Source organism: Triticum aestivum, chromosome 1B (assembly GCF_018294505.1).
Source record: "Triticum aestivum cultivar Chinese Spring chromosome 1B, IWGSC CS RefSeq v2.1, whole genome shotgun sequence".
Classification (NCBI taxonomy): Eukaryota; Viridiplantae; Streptophyta; class Magnoliopsida; order Poales; family Poaceae; genus Triticum; species Triticum aestivum.
The window spans coordinates 294,493,387-294,510,465 of NC_057795.1; positions in this window are offsets into that span (position 1 = coordinate 294,493,387).

The following is a 17,079-nucleotide window of genomic DNA, read 5'->3' on the forward strand; positions in this document are numbered from 1 at the left end:
TTTTTCACTCAAAGAATTTATTTCTTCTACCGAATTGACTTTTTTACTAGTAGGAGCTCTTTCGGTATGCCATTGTGAGCAATTTTCCATAATATTGTCTAGCAATTTAGTAGCTTCACCAAAGTAGTTTCCATAAAAGTACCCCCGCGGCGGAATCTAAAATTATGAGAAACAAAATTCAATCCTGCATAAAAAATCATCCAAAGATTTAACCCATGAGCTGCGCAATTCCTTAGCATCAATTTCATCCTTTCCCAAGATTGTGCAACATGCTCATGTTCAAGTTGCTTGAAATTCATGATCTGGGTTCTAAGGGAAATATTTTTTGCAAGCAGAAAATACTTAGTGATAAAAGCATCCTTGCACTTGTTCCAAGAATCGATACTATTGCGAGGCAAAGAAGAAACCGGAAATAATTTCAACTGCATAACATCATTGTCCACATCTTTTTCCTTTTGCATATCGCATAATTCTACGAATGTGTGAAGATGGGATGCGACATCCTCATTATGAGTACCGGGAAACTGATCTTTCATGGAAAGATTCAACAAACCAGTATTAATATCACAAGACTCCGCACTAGTGGTAGGAGGAGCAATCGGAGTGATAATAAAATCATTGTTGTTGGTATTTGAGAAATCACACAACTTGGTGTTCTCTTGAGTCATGATGACTTCACAATAAGATTGCACTCAAAAACTGATCTGATGAGAAAACGACGAACGAAAAAGAGGGCGAATAAAACGGCATTTTTTTGTGAAGTGGGGGAGAGGAAAACGAGAGGCAAATTGCAAATAATGTAAATTGCGAGGAGATGAGATTTGTGATTAAGAACCTGGTTGATGTTGAAGATCCTGCCCGGTAACGGCGCCAGAAATTCCTTTTGATGTCTGCTAGAACTACGTCGGTATTTCCCCAAAGAGGAAGGGATGATGCAGTATAGCGACGGTAGGTATTTCCCTGAGTGATGAGACCAAGGTTATCGAACCAGTAGGAGAACCTCCTCACACCACGTAAACAGCACCTGCACACAAATAACAAATACTCGCAACCCGGCGTGTTAAAGGGGTTGACAATCCCTTCCAGGTACGGCACCTCAAGATAGGGAAATAACGTGAGGTAGAAGTGGTAGATAGGTTAAATAGATCGTGGAACAAATAAATTGCAGAAAGGTATTTTTGTATTTTTGGTTTAATAGATCTGAAAACAAATGCAAAGGAAAATAGGTCGCAAAGGCTAATATGATGAAAAGAGACCCGGGCACCCTAGGTTTCACTAGTGGCTTCTCTCGAGAAAAATAGCAAACGGTGGGAGAACAATTACTGTTGGGAAATTGATAAAACTTCAAATAATCATGACGATATCTAGGCAATAATCATTATATAGGCATCACGTCCAAGATTAGTAGACCGACTCCTGCCTGCATCTACTACTATTACTCCACACGTCGACCGCTATCCAGCATGCATCTAGTGTATTAAATTCATGGGAAAATGGAATAATGCAATAAGAACGATGACATGATGTAGACGAGATTCATTTATCTACTGCGGAGATATAGATCTCATCTTGTTATCCTTAGTAGCAACGATACATACGTGTCGGTTCCTCTTCTATCACTGGGATCAAGCACCGTAAGATCGAACCCACTACAAAGCACCTCTTACCATTGCAAGATAAATAGATCAAGTTGGCCAAACAAAACCCAAATATCGGAGAAGAAATACTAGGCTATAAGCAATCATGCATATAAGAGATCAAAGAAGACTCAAATAACTTTCTTGGATAAAAACATAAATCTGATCATAAACTCAAAGTTCGTCGGATCCCAACAAACACATCGCAAAAAGACTTACACCATATGGATCTCCAAGAGATCATTGTATTGATAATCAAGAGAGAGAGGAAGCCATCTAGCGACTAACTACGGACCCGTAGGTGTACAAAGAACTACTAATGCATCATCGGAGAGGCACCAATGGAAGTGGTGAACCCCTCCATGACGGTGTCTAGATTGGATCTGGTGGTTCTGAACTCTATGGCGGCTAGATATGATTTTCATCGACTCCCCTAGCGTTTTTGCAATATTGGGGTATTTATATAGCAAAGAGGTGGTTCAGGGGGCACTCGAGGTGGGCAACACTCACTAGGGCGCGCCTGCGCCTCCTGGCGCGCCCTGGTGGGTGCTGCTTGATACGTCTCCAATGTATCTATAATTTTTTATTGTTCCATGCTATTATATTACCCCTTTTGGATGTTTATGGGCTTTATTTTACATTCATATCATTTTTGGGACTAACTACTAACCGGAGGCCCAGCCCGTATTGCCCTTTTTTTTGCCTATTTCAGTATTTTGAAGAAAAGGAATATCAAACGGAGTCCAAACGGAATGAAACCTTCGGGAGCGTGATTTTTGGAACAAACGCGATCCAGAGGACTTAGAGTGCAAGTCAAGAAGCAGCCGAGGCCTCCACGAGATAGGAGGGCGCCCCCCCCCCCTATAGGGCGTGCCCCCCTGTCTCGTGGGCCCCTCGGGCGACCACCGACGTACTTCTTCCTCCTATATAAGCCTACGTACCCCGAACACATCCAGGGAGCCACCGAAACACAATTTCCACTGCCGTAACCTTCTGTATCCACGAGATCCCATCTTGGAGCCTTCACCGGTGCTCCGCCGAAGGGGGAACCGGCCATGGAGGGCTTCTACATCAACATCCTTGCCCCTCCGATGAGTTGTGAGTAGTTTACCACAAACCTACGGGTCCATAGTTATTAGCTAGATGGCTTCTTCTCTCTTTTTGGATCTCAATACAATGTTCTACCCCTCTCTTGTGGAGATCTTCGATGTAAACTCTTTTTGCGGTGTTTTTGTCGAGATCCGATGAATTGTGGGTTTATGATGAAGTTTATCTATGAGAAATATTTGAATCTCCTCTGAATTCTTTTATGTATGATTGAGTTATCTTTGCAAGTCTCTTCGAATTATTAGTTTGGATTGGCCTACTAGATTGATATTTCTTGCCATGGGAGAACTGCTTAGCTTTGGGTTCAATCTTGCGGTGTCCTTACCCAGTGACACAAAGGGTTGCAAGGCACGTATTGTATTGTTGCCATCGAGGATAAAAAGATGGGGTTTATATCATATTGCATGAATTTATCCCACTACATCATGTCATCTTGCTTAAGGAGTTACTCTGTTCTTATGAACTTAATACTCTAGATGCAGGCAGGAGTCAGTCGATGTTTGGAGTAATAGTAGTAGATGCAGGTAGGAGTCGGTCTACTTGTTGCAGACGTGATGCCTATATACATGATCATGCCTAGATAATCTCATAATTATTCGCTTTTCTATCAATTGCTCGACAGTAATTTGTTCACCCACCGTAATACTTATGCTATCTTGAGAGAAGCCACTAGTGAAACCTATGGCCCCCCGGTCTATCTCTTATCATATTTGCTTCCAATTTACTTTTATTTGCATCTTTACTTTTTGCATCTATATTATAAAATACCAAAAATATATTTATCTTATCATACTATCTCTATTAGATCTCACTTTTGCAAGTGGCCGTAAAGGGATTGACAACCCCTTTATTGCGTTAGTTGCGAGTTCTTTGTTTGTTTGTGTAGGTGCGTGGGACTTTTGAGGAGCCTCCTACTGGATTGATGCCTTGGTTCTCCAAAACTGAGGGAAATACTTACACTACTATTGCTGCATCACCCTTTCCTCTTCAAGGAAAACCAACGCAAGCTCAAGACATAGCAAGAAGGATTTCTGGCGCCGTTGCTGGGGAGGTCTTCGCTCAAGTCAAGACATACCAAGTACCCATCACAAACTCATCTCCCTCGCATTTACATTATTTGCCATTTGCCTCTCATTTTCCTCTCCCCCACTTCACCCTTTGCCGTTTTATTCGCCCTCTCTTTCCCAATCTCCTCCTCTCTTTCGCTCGCTTTCTTTCTCCTTGCTTTTGTTTGCCGCTATGTCTGAAATTGGGGAGATTATCGTCGATATGGACAACCATGATATAATGGAAAATTCTGATGCTCCAGCTGAAGAACCCCCTATCTTGCATACTAAAAAGTTTCAAATCGGTAGTGGTAACATCACTGGAAAAGGTGTTATTCAAGATTTCTTTACTTGTGCCGGTGCTTTACCTTCCATGGGCGGTTCTTCTCTTCATAGAACTAGTAGTCTTGCGGATGCCATTGCTATGCTAGTAGTTGAGCTTGAAAGACAATTTATGCATATGCATCCTTGCATACAGAGAATTTTTCTAGAATTTTCCAATATTGAGCATTCTTCTGTTAAACGCGTTGTTACTATCTTTTTGGCTCATGAGTTTAGATTTATCATAAGAGAGGCCAAAGAAATATTTGCGCACTATAGGGTGGACGCCGGTCGTCCTCCCATAGAGGCGATCCTCTATGATCAAGAGGAATTTAGGCGTTTTCAATCTTTGAACTATGTTGCTTTCAGTGAAAACCTTAGAAAAAAGGTTCCTACCAATGTCTTGGTTGATAGAATTAATGAGCTTAATAATGATTTTGCCCTTCGAAACAATGTGCTAGGATACTCTCTTGAGTATAAGCTCACAAGATTTTGCCAAAAGAATGCTTTTAGTGATGAATTAGTTGTGCACTACGAATGGCCAAAGGAGGAACCCGTTCCTCCTGAGATTGATCTTGGGGACTTTTGTCCCTCTAAATTTAGCCATTTTTATTAATTTTGCTTGCCTCAAAGAAAACTTGCTGCCGAACGTAGAGAATATGAGATGAGCTTACAAGATCTATCTTATTACTATGGCACTACTTAGATCTATCTTCGCTTTTATGCCTAGCTAGGGGCGTTAAACGATAGCGCTAGTTGGGAGGCAACCCAATTTTCTTTGTGTTTTTTGTTTTTGTTCCTGTTTAGTAATAAATCTTGCATCTACATTCTGTTTAGATATTTTTTATCTTTTAATTAGTGTTTGTGCCAAGTAGAACCTATAGGATAACCTATGATGATAGTTGATTTGATTCTGCTGAAAAACAGAAACTTTGCACGCATGAATTTAGTTATGTTAAATCACAGAAACGTGATTTTGCGTTTATTCTTTTTGATGCTGATCAATAAACAAATTGTCCAGTACTTTCTATTTTGGTAGGATTTTTAGAGTTCCAAAAGTCTGTGTTAGTTACAGATTTCTACAGACTGTTTTGTTTTTGACAATTCTGTTTTTCGTGTGTTGTTTGCTTATTTTGATGCATCTATGGCTAGTAAAATAGTTTATAAACCATAGAGAAGTTGGAATACAGTAGGTTTAACACCAAAATAAATAAAGAATGAGTTTATTACAGTACCTTATGTGGTGGTTTTGTTTTCTTTCACTAACGGAGCTTATAAGATTTCCTGTTGAGTTTTGTGTTGTGAGGTTTTCAAGTTTTGGGTAAAGCTTTTATGGACTATGGAATAAGGAGTGGCAAGAGCCTAAGCTTGGGGATGCCCATGGCACCCCAAGTTATTCAAGGATAGCCAAAATCCTAAGCTTGGGGATGCCCCGGGAAGGCATCCCCTCTTTCGTCTTCATTCATTGGTAACTTTACTTGGAGCTATATTTTTATTTGCCACATGATATGTGTTTTGCTTGGAGCATCGTGTATTATATTTGTCTTTGCTTTTTAGTTTACCACAATAATCCTTGCTGTACACACCTTTTGGGAGAAGCCTACTTGATTAGGATTTGCTAGAATACTCTATGTGCTTCACTTATATCTTTTGAGCTTAATAGTGTTTGCTCTAGTGCTTCACTTATATTTTTTAGAGCACGTTGGTGACTTAATTTTGAAGAAATTTCTAGTCTCTCATGCTTCACTTATATCTTTTTGAGAGTCTTTTAGAATGGCATGGTATTTGCTATGGTTACAAAGTTGGTCCTAGAATGATGAGCATCCAAGTTGGGTATAATAAAAACTATCATAGAAAAGAATTGGATGCTATGGTCAATATGATGCTTGATAATTGTTTTGAGATATGGAGGTAGTGATATTAGAGTCATGCTAGTTGAGGTGATTATGAAAAGTACTTGTGTTGAGGTTTGTGATCCCCGTAGCATGCACGTATGGTGAACCGCTTTGTGATGAAGTTGGAGCACAATTTTATTTATTGATTGTCTTCCTTATGAGTGGCGGTCGGGGACGAGCGATGGTCTTTTCCTACCAATCTATCCCCCTATGAGCATGCGCGTAGTGCTCTGGTTTTTTATGACTTCTAGATTTTTGCAACAAGTACATGAGTTCTTTTAACTAATGTTGAGTCCATGGATTATACGCACCCTTTCGCCCTTCCACCATTGCTAGCCTCTCTTGTGCCGTGCAACTTTCGCCGGTACCATACACCCGCCATTTACCTTCCTCAAAACAGCCACCATACCTACCTATTATGGCATTTCCATAGCCATTCCGAGATATATTGCCATGCAACTTTCCACCGTTCCGTTCATATGACACGCATTACTTTTGTCATATTGCTTTTTGCATGATCATGTAGTTGACATTGTATTTGTGGCAAGGCCACCTTCATAATTTTCATACATGCCGCTCTTGATTCATTGCATATCCCGGTACACCGTCGGAGGCATTCATATAGAGTCATATGTTGTTCTAGCTTTGAGTTGTAAATCCATAAAAGTGTGATGATTTTCATTATTAGAGCATTGTCCTAGTGAGGAAAGGATAATGAAGACTATGATTCCCCTACAAGTCACGATGAGATTTCAGACTTTAAAAAAAAGAAAAAAAGAGAAAGGCCAAAAAGAAAGAAAAAAAGAAAGGCCAAAGAAAAAAAGAAAAAAAGAAAAAAAAGAAAAAAAAGAAAATGAGAGAAAAAGAGAGAAGGGACAATGCTACTATCTCTTTTTCCACACTTGTGCTTCAAAGTAGCACCATGATCTTCATGTTAGAGAGCCTCATATGTTGTCACTTTCATATACTAGTGGGAATTTTTCATTATAGAACTTGGCTTGTATATTCCAATGATGTGCTTCCTCAAAATGCCCTAGGTCTTCGTGAGCAAGCGAGTTGGATGCACACCCACTTAGTTTCTTTTGTTGAGCTTTCATATATTTATAGCTCTAGTGCATCCGTTGCATGGCAATCCCTACTCACTCACATTGATATATATTAATGGGCATCTCCATAGCCCGTTGATACGCCTAGTTGATGTGAGACTATCTTCTCCTTTTTTGTCTTCTCCACAACCACCACTCTATTCCACGTATAGTGCTATGTCCATGGCTCACGCTCATGTATTGCGTGAAAGTTGAAAGAGTTTGAGATTGTTAAAGTATGAAACAATTGCTTGGCTTGTCATCGGGGTTGTGCATGATTAAATACTTTGTGTGATGAAGATAGAGCAACAGTCAGACTATATGATTTTGTAGGGATAACTTTCTTTGGCCATGTTATTTTGAGAAGACATGATTACTTTGATTAGTATGCTTGAAGTACCACCATTTTCATGTTAATATGAACTTTTATTTTGTATAATTTGGATCTGATCATTCATGCCACAATAAAGAAAATTACATTGAGAATTATGCTAGGTAGCATTCCACATCAAAAAATTCCTTTTGTATCATTTACCTACTCGAGGACGAGTAGGAATTAAGCTTGGGGATGCTTGATACGTCTCCAACGTATCTATAATTTTGATTGTTCCATGCGATTATATTACCCCTTTTGGATGTTTATGGGCTTTATTTTACACATTTATATCATTTTTGGGACTAACCTACTAACTGGAGGCCCAACCCGTATTGCTGTTTTTTGCCTATTTCAGTATTTCGAAGAAAAGGAATATCAAATGGAGTCCAAACGGAATGAAACCTTCGGGAGCATGATTTTTGGAACGAACGTGATCCAGAGGACTTGGAGTGCAAGTCAAGAAGCAGCCGAGGCCTCCACGAGATAGGAGGGCGCCCCCCCCCCTATAGGGCGCGCCCCCTGTCTTGTGGTCCCCTCGGGCGGCCACCGACGTACTTCTTCCTCCTATATAAGCCTACATACCCTGAAAACATCCAGGGAGCCACCGAAACACAATTTCCACCGCCGTAACCCTCTGTATCCGCGAGATCCCATCTTGGAGCCTTCGCCAGCGCTCCGCCGGAGGGGGAATCGACCATGGAGGGCTTCTACATCAACATCCTTGCCCCTCCGATGAGTTGTGAGTATTTTACCACAGACCTATGGGTCCATAGTTATTAGCTAGATGGCTGCTTCTCTCTTTTTGGATCTCAATACAATGTTCTCCCCCCTCTCTTGTGGAGATCTATTCGATGTAAACTCTTTTTGTGGTGTGTTTGTCGAGATCCGATGAATTGTTGGTTTATGATCAAGTTTATCTATGAGAAATATTTGAATCTCCTCTGAATTCTTTTATGTATGATTGAGTTATATTTGCAAGTCTCTTCGAATTATCAGTTTGGTTTGGCCTACTAGATTGATCTTTCTTGCCATGGGAGAAGTGCTTAGCTTTGGGTTCAATCTTGCGGTGTCCTTACCCAGTGACAGAAAGGGTTGTAAGGCACGTATTGTATTGTTGCCATCAAGGATAAAAAGATGGGGTTTATATCATATTGCATGAATTTATCCCACTACATCATGTCATCTTGCTTAATGCGTTACTCTGTTCTTATGAACTTAATACTCTAGATGCAGGCAGGAGTCGGTCGATGTGTGGAGTAATAGTAGTAGATGCAGGCAGGAGTCAGTCTACTTGTTGCGGATGTGATGCCTATAGACATGATCATGCCTAGATAATCTCATAATTATTCGCTTTTCTATCAATTGCTCGACAGTAATTTGTTCACCCACCGTAATACTTATGCTATCTTGGGAGAAGCCACTAGTGAAACTTGTGGCCCCCGGGTCTATCTCTTATCATATTTGCTTTCAATTTACTTTTATCTGCATCTTTACTTTTTGCATCTATATTATAAAATACCAAAAATATATTTATCTTATCATACTATCTCTATTAGATCTCACTTTTGCAAGTGGCCGTGAAGGGATTGACAACCCCTTTATTGCGTTGGTTGCGAGTTCTTTGTTTGTTTGTGTAGGTGCGTGGGACTTTTGAGGAGCCTCCTACTGGATTGGTACCTTGGTTCTCAAAAACTGAGGGAAATACTTACGCTACTATTGCTGCATCACCATTTCCTCTTCAAGGAAAACCAACGCAAGCTCAAGACGTAGCACTGCTCCCCTCGAGCAGCCCTCTAGGTGCTTCCTTGGCTCACTGGCTTTATTTTGGCCCAAAAAAATCCTGCAGAAGTTTTGTTGCATTGGACTCTGTTTGATATTGATTTCCTACGATGTAAAAAACATGCAGAAAATAGCAACTCGCACTGAGCACTATGAAAATAGGTTAGTACCAAAAAAATGATACAAAATGACTATAAAATGGTTGTAAAACATCCAAGAATGATAATATAACAGCATGGAACAATCAAAAGTTATAGATACGTTGGAGACGTATCAGCATCCCCAAGCTTAATTCCTGCTCATCCTCGAGTAGGTAAATGATAAAAACAAAAAATATGATGTGGAATGCTGCCTAACATGTTCATCACATTTCTTTTCTTTATAGCATGGACATATGGACTTTTAGATGATTCAAAGCAATAGTCTAGTTTTGACATTAAGACCTTAATACTCAAGCATACCAACAAGCAACCATGTCTTTCAAAATATCAACACTAAAGCAAGTTATCCCTAGCCCATCATGCTCAATCATTGATCCATTCATGAAACGCACTCAAATATTAGATACACGCAATGCTCAAATATGATCATAGTGCCCCTTAGTTGGTGCTTTATAAGAGAAGATGGAGACTCAAGTTCAAAATAAAAATTGCATAAGTAAAAGAAAGGCCCTTCACGGAGGGAAGTAGTGATTTGTAGAGGTGCCAGAGCTCAAAGCTTAAATTGAGAGATAAAAATTTATTTTTGAGAGGCATAGTTTTTCCACCAACGAAAACGACTTGGAGCATCCCAACACTTTCCATGCTAGATACATCATAGGCAGTTCCCAAACAGAACATAAAGTTTATTCCTTTTTCCACCATTACTTTCACTTTCCATGGCTAACTGTATCCACGAGTGCCCTCCATACCAACACTTTCCAAGGAATTTATTATTTGAAAACATAAAGTAAATTTATTATTCATTTCGGGACTGGGCATCCCTTGTACCTTTGCCGTACTCTCATGCAATGACAAGTGAATAAACACTCATCATGAGAATAACACATCTAGCATGGAAAATATTGGCTACCCTTTACCGCTTCACGAGTAGTAGAGCACACAAAAGAGAAATTTATTTTGAACATTAGAGATGGCACATGCAAACTTGTTTGGAACATCATGGAAATACCGCATATAGGTAGGTATAGTGGACTCATATGGCAAAATTGGTTTAAAGGATTTTGGATGCACAAGTAGTGATCATACTTAGTGCAAAATGAAGGCTAGCAAAAAGATTGAGAAGCGACCAACCAAAAAGCAAAAAAATCCCGTACCCAAGAATTAAGGATAAGTAACACTGAATAATGCACCTTAAATTGAATATAAATTTCATTGCATAACTATTGACTTTCGTGCTAGCATAGGAATCACAAACCTTAACATCAATATTCTTACTAAAGCACAATTACTCATCAACATGACTCACATATCATATCTTCATATCTCAAAACCATTACTAAGAATCAAGTTTATTTTGTCCAATGATCTTCATGAAAGTTTTTATTATATCCTCCTTGGATATCTATCACTTTGGGACTATTTTCATATGTTGCTTTTGATAAGCTCAAACAAATATAAGTGAAGATCATGAGCATAATTTTTTTTTCTTTCTCTCAAAATAATCTAAGTGAAGCAAGAGAGAATTTTCTTAAAAAATTACTAACTCCCAAATAAATCTAAGTGAAGCATGAGAGCATTTATTCAAAATTAACAAAGTACACCGTGCTCAAAAAGATATAAGTGAAGTACTAGAGCAAATCCATGGCTCTAAAAATTTAAGTGAAGCATAGGAGCAAGCATAGCATAATTTGGCTCTCTCAAAAGGGTGTGTCCAGCAAGGATTCAACACCTAAAACACAAAGCAAAACAAGCAAATACTAATATCATACAAGACGCTCCAAGAAAAACTCATACCATGTGACGAATAAAAATATAGTTTCAAGTAAAATACCGATGGTTGTTAGAAGAAAGCGGGGTTGCCACTCGGGCGCATCCCCAAACTTAGTTGCTTGCTACTTCTTTAAATATTATCTTGGGGTGCCTCGGGCATCCCCAAACTTAGTTGCTTGATACTTCTGTAAATATTATCTTGGGGTGCCTCGGGCATCCCCAAGCTTAGCCTTTTGCTTATCCTTATTCCTTCATCCATCGTAATAAAACCCAAAACTTGAAAACTTCAATCACACAAAACTCAAACAAAACCTTCGTGAGATCCGTTAGTATAAGAAACCAAACCACTACTATACTTACTGTAGAAAACCTATTCTTATTTTGTTTTGGCATTATATCTACTGTATTCCAACTTTCCTATGGCAAAAACTCATCAAAGAAAACCATAGAATCATCAAAACAAGCACACAACACAAAGGAAACAGAATCTGTCAAAAACAGAATAGTCTGCAGCAATATGAATATTTTGAATACTTCTGTAACTCAAAAAATTCTGAAATAAATTGGTGGACGTGAGTAATTTCTCTATTAATCCTTTGCAAAAAGAATAAACTTAAAATCATTCTTCTGTTAAAAATGAAAAATAATCCCGTGAGCGCAAAAGTTTCTGTTTTTAGCAAGATCAAATAAACTTTCACCTCAAGTCTTCCCGAAGGCCTTGCTTGGTACAAACACTAAATAAAACACAAAAAACACAATCATAACAGTATCATAGTTGTGCTAACACTCAAGAACAGAAAGCAAAAGGCAAAAATAAATTGTATTCATTGGGTTGCCTCCCAACAAGCGATATCGTTTTACGCCCCTAGCTAGCATAACGCGTAGGATCTAAGTTTTGTCATCTTTGGTACTAGATCCATAAGATGCCCTCATGATTGATTCATATGGTGGACTAATTATTGTTCTAAGGAAGTGTTCCATTCCCTTCCTTAGTGGAAATTGAAATTTAGTATTGCCTTCTTTCATATCAATCACGGCACCAATAGTACACAAAAAACGGTCTACCAAGAATAATTGGACAAGACGGATTGCAATCAATATCAAGAACAATAAAATCTATAGGCACATAATTCCTATTAGCAAGAATAAGAACATCATTAATTCTTCCCATAGGCTTTTAAATAGTAGAATCTGCCAAGTGCAAATTTAAAGAGCACTCTTCAATATCGGTAAGACCAAGCACATCACATAAAGATTTCGGAATTGTAGAAACACTAGCACCCAAGTCACACAAAGAAAAACACTCATAATTTTTAATCTTGACTTTGATAGTAGGTTCCCACTCATCATGCAATTTTCTAAGAATTGAAACTTCTAATTCCAACTTTTCTTCAAAATCTTTCATCATAGCATCAACAATATGTTTAGTAAAAGCTTTATTTTGTTCATAAGCATGGGGTGAATTTATCATGGATTGCAACAAAGAAATACAATCAACCAAAGAGCAATTATCATACTTAATGTCTTTGTAATCCAAAATAGTGGGCACATCACTAGTTAAAGTCTTGACCTCTTAAAACCCACATTTATCAATTTTTTCAACAAGATTTTCACCCTCTGAATCATAGGACGCCTTCTAACTAAAGTTGACTCTTCTCCAGTCCTTTTTTCATCAATCTTAAAATTACTAAGCAAGTAATCAATAGAAGAAACACCAATCACTTTAAGAACTTCATCACTTTTATGATAGTAATCACTAGAAACCGTTTTTTCTAAAAATTATCTTTTAGCTCTAAGCATAGCGGTTCTTTTCTTACTTTCATCAATAGAAACATAAATAGCTTTAAGTGATTCTTCAACTTTAGGCACAAAAAATTTCATCTTGAGAGTTTCTACATCATGAGAAATTCTATCAACACTTGAAAGAACATGCGATGCCCCCATGTTTGGTTTTGGTAATTGATGACAATCTCTATGGACTAATGGTTGCCTTGAGTTATATTTGAAGGTTTTGTCCATAGGCTTTTCTTGAAGTCCATGTGTTGGTTTCAAGGAGTTTATGAGTTGACCAAGGTGCTATTAAGGAATTATCCAAAGATTGGTCATGTGAGTGTTAAGCTTATTGCAAGCATGTCTTGAAGAAGAAGATTGCGTGATCATTCATATTTACCTTCAAGACATCATCCAAATGAAGAGAGTTGGAAAGATTCAAGGTTGATCAAGACTAAGTCAAGAGTGAATCAAGTTGATCAACTCACAAATCATAGAAGATGTACCGAGTGGGACCAAGTGTTCCCATGGTATGGTAAGCATCGTCCATTATGCTTTGTGTACTAACCCATGGTCTACGTGAGAGTTCTTTGTGGGGTTAGGTATGTTTCCATGGTCTTGCGTTAAGAGGAAGATCCCATACAACCCATGGAGGATGACATCAAGTGGTGATCGTCATCAAGATTGTCGTGTGCAAGTTCAAGTGGAGCATCACGAAGAAATCAAGTGCTTGAATCTTGCCATCCATTGTGGTGTCAATGGACTTGTGAAGATGTGCCTAAGAGTGGCTGACCCATAGTGGACTATGGGGGAGCAATCATCTAGTCTTCATCGAGCCAACGCAATCAAGAAAGGTGGTCCAACTTGAGGGAGTCAAGATCGTCTTCATCCAGCTCAAGTGGACCATGTGCAAGGCAAAGGTTTGCCCTTGATAGGTTTTCTATTTTACCGGCCTCGTGGTGGTAGTTGGGAGACCGAGTTATAGGATCGTTTGCCGTACTATCAAGGGGGCCTCTCAAGTTGGTAGCTTGATCGTATCGTTAGTAGAGAGCTCAAACCATAGCATCCCTGCATCATGTTTCTTGGTTCTTGTTTGGTTATCTTTGTGAGTCTTAGAGCTTATGGTCAACTTGATGACAAGCTTGAGTTCATCGAAAACGGAGTTCGCATGCGTCTTCTATGATGTTTTCGGTGTTGGAGGTTTTACCGGTCTTATCTGATGAAGGGTTCTCACCATTTTCTTATAGGACTTTTCTCATTTGCTTATTCTTGATATTTCAATCAATATTGTGTTAGCCCATGTCGTTAGCTTTCCAACAAACTTGGTTTCGTTGAATTCGGAGTCCATTTGCAAAAGTTGTGGCTGTTTTGGTAAAGGCTGCAGCGGTACTACCGCGACTAGAGCGGATGTAATTTTTTACTACCGCTCCAGAGCAGTACTACCGCGGCTCCTGAGCGGTAGTACCGCTCCAGAGCAGTACTACCGCGGCTCCTAAGCGGTAGTACCGCTCCGGACCAAAATCTCGTGTTTTGCTCAGCGGAAGTAGGTACAAAAGTATTTTTTTATTACCGCTCGCAAGCAGTAGTACCGCTACCATTTGCGGTAGTACCGTGAGGACGAGCGGTAGTACCGCTCCAGCGATTCTACTGGCCTTTTGCCTCCTCGCTGTTATTTTTCAAAGGGGTACTACCGCCCTAGCGGTAGTACCGCTCTGTGCGGGCTGTGAGCATAACGGTTGGATTTTTCCCCACCTATAAAAGAGGGTCTTCTTCCCCATTGAACCTTATCATTTGAGCTCGTGTTCTTCCCCCATTGTTGACCTTCTTTGAGCTTGCTAACTCTCAATCCCTCCATGTATTCTTGCTAGTTTTTCCACCAATCACTTTCTCCTTTTTGTGAGGGGAACCCTTTGGATCTAGATCTTGGAGTTCTTCGTGTTCTTCTTTCGTTCTTCCTCTCATTTTAAGAGCTCAAGGCCCAAGTCACGTCGCTTCTTCATGCACTAGTGGTAACTTATCCAACCCAATTATTATTGATGATATCTATTGTCTTGGGAAGGATAAGGTTGGCAATGTGTTTGCCAAGTTTGTTGGTACTCAAAGTGGTGTCAAGAAAAGAACCATTGGGTAGCCAAGCCTATTGTGACTAACCTCTTTGGACCCAACTTGGTTGGGGACCAACAAGCTCAAACTTGATCAATAGGTGTTTTTGGAGGTCATTGGAGACTTGGCTACATTATAAAGAATTAAGGGGACTTCATCTTTCGTGTTGTCTCAAGCCAAGTCAATTGGGTTGTCAAGTTTCTATCTTATATCCAATGTGCCTCCTTGCAGTAACTTGTACTTAAATTGTTTACATTGAAAGTTACTTGCCCCTTTGCATGTTTTGGTTTTGTTCCTTGCATGTGTTTGTATATGTTGTGCTTCCAACTTGCTTATCTTGAGCAATCAAGTATGTGTGTGTTGGTTTGCACATCATGTACATGTGCATCGTGCGTTGAGCCTTTTTTGCTTCTTGTTTGTATCCTAGTTGGATCATGTGAGAGATTAATGGAACATCCCATTTTAGGGGAGTGATGTGCTTTTTTCACCTAACAATCCTATAAATGTGTGTACATGAGGAATACCATCTAGTATTGATATTACAAGATTATCTAGTCGCTTGGTGGTATATCTCATGAGAAATTCAAATTCTAAAAATTCCATTGATTATCTCTTGTTGGTTCCTCTTATTGCCTTTTGTTAAAGTTCTTTTTGGTATCACATTATGGGGGAGTAATATGTTATGTGCATATTACAAGCCTAGAAAATGCGTACATTTGAGATATTTTCACCAAGAATTGATATTGTAAATTATCTTGTTCCTAGGTGGCATGTTAGCTCTACAAGTGGCAATTTCCTTATGTGTGTTGTGAAGATGATGTTGGATATCCTTGTTATCTACCACCGGGAATTATTTCCAAATACTTCTTGTCTTTTGACAATTGGTAGTCACTTATGTGTGGTAGAATTTATTGATCATCTTTACATTGGCTTTTGTTTTTATTTGCCTTTTCTCTTGCCAAGGTTTGTGTCAACTCCCGTTGTCTTCCATACCACTTGTGGATCTTGTTAATTTCTTGTTCTTGTCTAGTGTTTTATAGATATAGTGAAAGTGGTGATCCACCTTGTGCATTTTGTATTCAAAAGCAAATTCTCTATAGTGCACAACTCGCGGGGGAGCTATCCTATTTTCTTTAGAACACTCTTCTTGTGATCCTTATCAAGTGTGTGTGTTGGTGGAAGGCAAGCCGTTTTCCTTTGGTACCTTGTGCCATCATGAAACTTTGTTGAGAGCTTGGTTTGTTTGGAACCATCCTCTCTTTGGGAGTTTGACATATTTAATTTAGTGTGTATCAATGGATATCTCATTCCTTGATGTATCTTTAATTATATCTTCCAAGTGATGATTTCTCCGTTTGGTATCCTTTTCACTTGGCATTTCTTTGTCTTTTGGTTTCGGGTTTTGAAAGTCTTGAGCATGCATGTTTACTTCATGTATTTTATTTGGCTTGCTTTCTTTCTTTAACTCAATATATAGGGGAAACTCCACCTAGTCTCAATTTGGATGAGATGTGCATGAAATTCATTTTCATATCTATATGCATATATATATGTGGAGTTTGTCCTATGTATTGGTGTTTCTAACTATTTGATCCCGATAAGTTTGGGTACCGTTTAGTTTGTGTTGTTCTTCTAGGAACATTTGGAGATGGATTGGATGCTCGGCTCACTCACAAGGAAGGTGTTGTCACCATGTGCATATTGGAGTCAAGCTAGGATGATCAATGAACTACTATCTACCTTCAATTGGTATCTACTATATCCTTCCAATGGTATCTCGGTAACAAGTATCATCATCTACTTCATGCACACATTTCTTGCATCAACCTTGTGTAGGTTGTATCATGGCATGTTATTCACTCTTTCTTGTGTTACTTGTTTCCTTTCTCAAAGCATCCCAACAATGATCTCTTGTTGCTAGTTGTGATGTCTTTGATGTTCGTGTGGTTGGAATTCATTTATATACAATAAGACCATATCAAGCCAAGTGCTATGCTTCCAAACAAATATCTTATTGGTATATTTATGA